Source organism: Leucopleurus acutus (genome assembly GCF_964270905.1).
Source record: "Leucopleurus acutus genome assembly, chromosome: 17".
NCBI lineage: Eukaryota > Metazoa > Chordata > Mammalia > Artiodactyla > Delphinidae > Leucopleurus > Leucopleurus acutus.
In genome coordinates this window covers 26845698-26851846 of record NC_139159.1, presented here as the reverse complement: position 1 = coordinate 26851846, position 6149 = coordinate 26845698, and positions in this window count along the sequence as shown.

The window sequence follows — 6149 nt, the reverse complement described above, 5'->3', positions numbered from 1 at the left end:
AGCCATGATTCTTTGGGGCTGCTATTTTCACTTCCAAATTAAAGAATGAATTTGGAAGGTTCACAAAAGAACTAAATACATTTACAATCAAAGTATTTCACAGCTTAATGGAAACTTACAAATACAATCCATACACCATATTTTATGACACAAGCCCCAAAAGATTTGTAAGAAATTTGACCACAGGTTTGACTTCAGTGTTATTTGAAGCTATCTTCAGATATTAGTGAGTAAAATAGCATGTTGAGAAAAATAATGTGTGAAAGTAAATTAAAAAGTAGCTAAGTATTTTACATGACCTAATTATTTTTTCTCTCATAGACCAGCCATTAAGTGTCAAGATGCTCAAGGATTAAGTGAGTGAGAATGACCCAGGCCAACCGTCCTATTCTTCATCTTCTCTTGTAAGGTGCAGTAAAGTCACTGAGCATATGGACACTGCTTTCTGGGAAAACACTTGAAATACATTTTAATTTGTAAATTCAAACACAATCATAAACTCAGTTCATTTTGTTTTTGGCTGCACATCACTTCTGCCAAGAGCTGCTCTGTGTGCTACCAGATAAATAAACATTTCTTACTTGGGGCAGAACTCTGAAGCCAGATTACACTGAGGCTAAGCACTCTTGAATGATAATTTAAGAGTAAATAAGACTCATTTATTTGTTTAAGAGTAATAAGTCTCTTATTTATGGTAAATTATTAGCAAAGTTTATCTTTTCAACTTGAATAGTTTAAAATATAATATTCAAATAGTAACATTATCATAAACACATCTAAGATATTCTCAGACTTCATCAACAATGCATTCAGACAGTGAATAGAAGACAGTATTTTTTATCCAACCAAGCCAGAGTGAGTGTTTCTCTAGCTGCTTGGGTTCCCCAGTTTTGCTTTGATCGGAGTGACTAACTTCCAAGGCATTTTAAAGAGGTGACTGATAGGTTCTTACACCACTAGCATGACTAATCAATAAATCAATAACAGAAAATTCATTCTTCTTTACGTTTTAACCAACTTTATGACCAAGTCAAAGAAATAAATGGAGTTGGGAGTGTAGGGTTCCAACCCATTAGATTGAAGTGCAGCTGCAGAACAACTGCCCTATCTGGAAGCTTTCATGAGACAAGTTGAATTTAAGTTAATTTTTTAAAATTAAAAATTCTGTTCCTCCCCAACATCAGTCACTCCATTCAGGAAGCTTGCACAAGTCTCTTAGATAGCCTCATCCACCAGAAGGCAGAAAGCAGAAGCAAGAACTACAATCCTGCAGCCTGTGGAACCAAAACCACAATCACAAAGATAGGCAAAAAGAAAAGGCAGAGGACTATGTACCACCTGAAGGAACAAGATAAAACCCCAGAAAAACAACTAAAGGAAGTGGAGATAGGCTACCTTCCAGAAAAAGAACTCAGAATAATGATAGTGAAGATGATCCAGGACCTCAGAAAAAAAATGGAGACAAAGATAAAGAAGATGCAAGAAATGTTTAACAAAGACCTAGAAGAATTAAACAACAAACACCTAGAAGAATTAAAGAACAAACAAACAGAGATGATCAATACAATAACTGAAGTGAAAAATGCACTAGAAGGAATCAATAGCAGAATAACTGAAACAGAAGAATGGATAAGTGACCTGAAGACAGAACGGTGGAATTCACTGTGGTGGAACAGAATAAAGAAAAAAGAAAAAAAGCAATGAAGACAGTCTAAGAGACCTCTGGGACAATAATAAATGCACCAACATTCACATTACAGGGGTAACAGAAGGAGAAGAGAGAGAAAAAGGACCCGAGAAATAATTTGAAGAGATTAGAGTCAAAAACTTCCCTAACATGGGAAATGAAATAGCCACCAATTCCAGGAAGTTTAGAGAGCCTCAGGCAAAATAAACCCAAGGAGAAACACACAGAGACACATAGTAATCAAACTGACAAAAATTAAAGACAAAGAAAAATTAAAAGCAACAAGGGAAAAACAACAAATAATATACAAGGGAACTCCCATAAAGTTAACAGCTGATTTCTCAGCATAAACTCTACAAGCCAGAAGGGAGTGGCACAATATATTAAAAGTTATGAAAGGGAAGAACCTACAACCAAGATTACTCTACCTGGAAAAGATCACATTCAGATCTGACAGAGAAATCAAAAGCATTACAGGCAAGCAAAAGCTAAGAGAATTCAGCACCACCAAACCACCTCTACAACAAATGCTAAAGGAACTTCTCTAAGTGGAAACACAGAGATGAAAAGGACCTACAAAAACAAACCTAAAACAATTAAGAAAATGGTAATAGGAACATAATATTGATAATTACCTTAAAGGTGAATGGATTAAATGTTCCAACCAAAAGACGCAAGCTTGCTGAATGGATACAAAAACAAGACCCATATATATGTTGTCTTAAAGAGACCCACTCTGAAGTGGCTCTAAAGTGAAAGGATGGAAAAAGATATTCCATGCAATTGGAAATCAAAAGAAAACTGTAGTAGCAATTCTCATATCAGATAAAATAGACTTTAAAATAAAGAATGTTATAAGGGAAAATGAAGAATGCTAAATAATGATCAAGGAAAGAAGATATAACAATTATAAATATATTTGAGGTGTTCCACCATAGGAGCACCTCAGTTCATAAGGCAAATGCTAACAACTATAAAAGAGGAAATCAACGGTAACACAATAATAGTGTGGGACTTTAACACCTCAATTACACCAATGGACAGATCATCCAGACAGAAAATTAATAAGGAAACACAAGCTTTAAATGACACAATAGACCAGATAGATTTTTTTTAATTTTTATTTTATTTATTTATTTATTTTCTTGTGGTACATGGGCCTCTCACTGTTGTGGCCTCTCCCATTGCAGAGCACAGGCTCCAGACACACAGGTTCAGCGGCCATGGCTCACGGGCCCAGCTGCTCCGTAGCATGTGGGGTCTTCCCGGACCGGGGCATGAACCCGTGTCCCCTGCATCTGCAGGTGGACTCTCAACCACTGCACCACCAGGGAAGCCCAGACCAGATAGATTTAATTGATATTTATAGGACATTACACCCCAAAACGGCACATTACACTTTCTTCTCAAGTGCACATGGAACATTCTCCAGGATAGATCACAACTTGGGTCACAAATCAAGCCTTGGTAAATTTATGAAAATTGAAATCATATCAACTATCATTTCCAACCACAACACTATGAGATTAAAAAACAATTATGGGGGAAAAAACATAAAAAACTACAAACACATAGAGGCTAAACAATACATTACAAAATAACCAAAAGGTCACTGGAGAAATCAAAGAAGAAATCAAAAATATACCTAGAGACAAATGACAAGAAAACATGATGATCCAAAACCTATTGGATGCAGCAAAGGCAGTTCAAAGAGAGAAGTTTACAGCAATACAATCCAACCTTAAGAAACAAGAAAAATCTCAAATAAATAATCTAACCTTACACCTAAAGGAACTAAAGAAAGAAGAACAAGCAAGACACAAAGTTATTAGAAGGAAGGAAATCATAAAGATCAGAGAAGAAATAAATGCAATAAAAACAAAGAAAACAATAGCAAAGATCTATAAAACTAAAAGCTGGTTCTTTGAGAAGATAAACAAAATAGATAAACCTCTAGCCAGACTCATCAAGAAAAAGAGGACTCAAGTCAATAAAATTAGAAATGAAAAAGGAGAAGTTACAACAGACACTGCAGAAATTCAAAACATCATAAGAGACTACCACAAGCAACTCTATGCCAAAAAATGGACAACCTGGAAGAAATGGACAAATTCTTAGAAAGGTGTAGCCTTCCAAGACTGAACCAGGAAGAAATAGAAAATATGAACAGACCAATCACAAGTAATGAAATTGAAACTATAATTAAAAATCTTCCAGCAAACAAAAGTCCTGGTCCAGATAGCTTCACAGGTGACTTCTATCAAACATTTAGAGAAGAGCTAACACCGATCCTTCACACACTCTTCCAAAAAATTGAAGATGAAAGAACACTCCCAAACTCATTCTACAAGGCCACCATTACCCTGATACCAAAACCAGACAAAGATGCTACAAAAAAAGAAAATTACAGACCAATATCACTGATAAATATACATGCAAAAATCCTCAACAGAATGCTAGCAAACAAAATCCAGCAACACATTAAAATGATCACACACCATAATCAAGTGAGATTTATCCCAGGGATGCAAGGATTATTCAATATATGAAAACAAATCAATGTGATACACCATATTAAGAAACCGAATAATAAAAACCATATGATCATCTCAATAGATGCAGAAAAGCTTTTGACAAAACTCAACACCCATTTATGATGAAAACTCTCCAGAAAGTGGGCACAGAGGGAACATACCTCAACATAACAAAGGCCATATATGACAAACCCACAGTAAACTTCATCCTCAATGGTGAAAAACTGAAGCATTTCCTCTAAGATCAGGAACAAGACAATGATGTCCATTCTCACCACTATTATTCAACATAATTTTGGAAGTCCTGGCCATGGCAATCAGAGAAGAAAAAGAAATAAAAGGAATACAAATTGGAAAAGAAGCAGTAGAACTGTCACTGTTTGCAGATGACATGATATTATACATAGATAATGTCGTATATTAATGCATATATGTGGAATCTAGAAAAATGGTACCAATGATCCAGTTTGCAAGGCAGAAATGGAGACAAATGTAGAGAACAAATGTGTGGACAACAAGGAAAGAAATTGTGGGGGTGTGGGATGAATTGGGGGATTGGTATTGACATATATACACTAATATGTATAAAGTGGATAACTAATAAAAGCGTGCTGTATTAAAAAAAGCAGCTTTAGACATAAGATAAATAAGAAAAATAATAAAATTCATGATGTTAGTTTATAATAGACATAATAATATGATTTTTTTTAAAAAAAATCTGTTCCTCAGTCATACAAGTTGGAATTCTAGCTTTCAGTAGTTGTATGTGACTAGTGACCACCATATTAAACAGTTCAGATATGGTATATGTCCATCCAGTTAAGAAAATCCAATTGGGCAGTATTGCTAGAATCATGAGTACCTTGATCAGGGTTGTATTCTTTGTTCCCCCTCTACCCTGCAGGGCCTTGCCCTGCTGGATTTGAGCCTGGCTCAGGCAAATGTATTGTGTGTGGTATTCTTGCCCTCAGAGCATTTCCAAGTCTTGTTCTGGTACCAGGAATAAAGTCTCCATCCTCTATCACACTTCAAATTACTATTTCTTCATACCATTTCCTAAGTGAGATTAGTGCAGTGTATACTTAGAGACAGTTAAATTTTTTATACCATTAATTTAACTGTTTGTTTTATATAATATTTTCATAAGTCTGAAATATAAGATTTAACTTTTATCTGCATATATTCATTTTGGCTCTAGAAATTTTAAAGAAGCATGGCCTTCCTTGATGCTGCCAATTATTGATATCTTGGTTGTAAAAATTTTATTAACACATCTTTCTACATCTGATTGGATATACATCAGTCTGTTATAAGTTATATAGAACTTGATTAATTTTGGAGCATCACTGCTCATTAGGTGGCTCAGTTCACAACTCAGTTCTGGACATAATTTTTCCCATTTTAAAAATTGTAACCAATGCTGAGATTGATTTTCTTGAGAAATATAAAACATTTTGTCCACTGGTTGAATATAAGGGAATAAACTGTTTTAATATTCTGGCTTAAGTCTAAAGGTAACACATATATTTAATATCAAATGTGAATCAACATCATGCAAAAGACATTTGGAGCTTGACCCCTATCATGAAAAAAAAAAAAAAAAGACATTACTGAATCTAAAGCTTAAGCAAATAAAGTTTTGCAATTAGTTACTATAATGCTTGTGTTTAAAATATTTCAACAAATCATTTATTTTCATGTTTGAGTTTTAATACTTTCAATCATTCATTTATTTACAAATTATGTTTTAAACATCTATGTAAGCATAAACGACAATATCTTATCAAAAAACCTGATAAGCTGGAATGAGTAGACTTTTCAAATTAAGACATTATTTTATGTATTTAGAATATATATCTCCATATATGTATAAACACACACACATATATATATATATATATATATATATATATAAGTTTGATGAACTG